Source organism: Nycticebus coucang, chromosome 5, assembly GCF_027406575.1.
Source record: "Nycticebus coucang isolate mNycCou1 chromosome 5, mNycCou1.pri, whole genome shotgun sequence".
Taxonomy (NCBI): domain Eukaryota; kingdom Metazoa; phylum Chordata; class Mammalia; order Primates; family Lorisidae; genus Nycticebus; species Nycticebus coucang.
Window position 1 is genome coordinate 88,110,667 of NC_069784.1, and position 2,219 is coordinate 88,112,885.

Here is a 2,219-nt window from a genome sequence, read left to right on the forward strand (position 1 = left end):
GGGCAATTCAGATCCTCTTTTCCAACATTTTTTTTTTCTTCTAAGCAGTTATCACTAAGATACATTTTATTTTTCTTTATTGTCTGACTTCCCCACAAGACTGTAAGTTCCTTAAGGGGAAAGCTTTTTGTCTGTTTTGCCATTTTACTTACAACATTTTGAAAAGTGCCTGGCATAGAATAAGTGCTCGATAATTATTTGTTGAAGAAATTAATGGTTTCCAAATTTGTGGACATTAGCATACCGACTTTCTTTTGAGGCTTTTAAAGATTTCCCTAGAGTACTCGGCCAGTGCAGCTAGAGTAAGTCTGCAGTATCAGGGTCAGTCCCAGCAAGAGCCTGGCTGGCATAGTTGCAGCAGGGCCTAGGGTAAGGCCCATGTAGTCAAGAGAGTGGGTCTACACAAAAGTAGAAGGCTAACATAAACACTCTGCTGATGAACTAGAAAGGGGAAAACGTGGTGTGGGTAAGAGTTTGTGTGTTCATACATGTATTTCCTAGCCCAGAAGCAATGACACTCCAGTAGCAATGAGTAGACTTCATATCCAACCTTGAACAGTAGAAACTCAGATGACAGATACTTCACTACCGAGTGCCCCCTGAATATGTGATGTTAGCATAATGGAGTTGAAGGGGACACTCATGGAAAACCTACAGTATCTTCTAATTTAACAGAAGGTGAAAAGCTTCTCTTGAGACGTTAAGCAAGAAAAAAATAAAAAGCACCCATAATCCCATCATTCAGAGTCATCAGCCCTTATCATTATAGACTATATCCCTTACAACTATATTTATGGAAATATTTTGTACAAGTGGGGAAATACTACACATACTATTCTGGAACATGCTTTTCTCACTTAAATAAGTTTCCATGTTATATTCATCATGACTTGTTTTTGTTGCTGCTGCTGATAAAAAACAAAATCGAAACAGCTTAAGAAAAAGAGTGAAAAATCCAGTTCTTTCTTTTCAGTAGGTCATCATTCAGGTGGGGTCTTCCCCATAACAACTCCAAGCTATCTTTTTTTTTTTTTTTTTTTTCAGTCATCTCTAGCAGGAAAAAGAGCTTCCTTTTCCCAATCTTTCAGACAAAAAGTGCTGGATCAAAATGCTTTGGACCAACACAGGTCAGATGCCCCTATCTGAAACCATCTCTGAGGCCAGCGAATAGGGAAGGCCAACTCACCAGACCTGAAGCATGCCGCCCTAAAGTGGGGTAACTGCCGGCCATCCTCATGAAATGAGAGGACACGACTGGTCTCTTCAAAGCAAACTGCGGTCCTGTTTCCCAGGAAAAGGGTGAATGAATTTTGTGCAGGCACAAGAGCAGAAGTTGGCCATAATTCTACAGTCTTCTACAATTCTTAAGTGTAGCATTATTCTATATCATTATTTTGATGGTTTGCATAGTTATCGTGTGAAATGGATGAATGATTAATTTGATGTAACTTATCATTGGACATCTAGGTTTGTTTCATGTTTCATGATGATAAGTACCATTGCTGTAAGCAATACAATTGCTAAATGTATGATCCCCTTTATTCCCTTCAGGCCAAATTCCTACTAGTGGAATTTCTGGGTACAGAACTAGTATTTTTTGCTTTAATTGTGTTTTGCCAAACCGCATTACTACATACTTTCTCTGACCCTTTAGAACACTACATATATTTTAAGTCCTAAAAATGAAAAAGTATAAAGTTTAATAAAACTCTCATTTTATGTGTTTATTTTTTATTTCAGAGTAAAATGAAGGCACCATATGATTAGGTTACATAGTTTCATTTGTAAGATTCAAGTCCAAGTCCTAGTTGTGTCCTTCCCCTCGGAAGTGTGCCAGATACCTGTGCGCTGTACCTGTTAGGTGGGACCTTACTGGAACCCTTCCCCCCCTCTCCTACTTGAATTTAATTGAATTTTCCTCTCATTTGAGCCTATAGTTGTTATCTACTAGTTTTAATTTAGTACTGAGTATATGTGATGCCTATTTATCCATTCTTGTGATACTTCGTTTAGGAGAATGTTCTCCAAATCTGTCCAGGTTGTACAAAAGATACACAATCTCAAAAAAAAAAGATACACAATCTCCATCTTTTTATGGCTGAATAGTATTCCATGGTATACGTATACCACAATTTATTAATGCATTCATGTGTTGATGGGCACTTGGGCTGTTTCCACATCTTTATGACTGTGAATTGAGCTGCTATAAACACATAAGT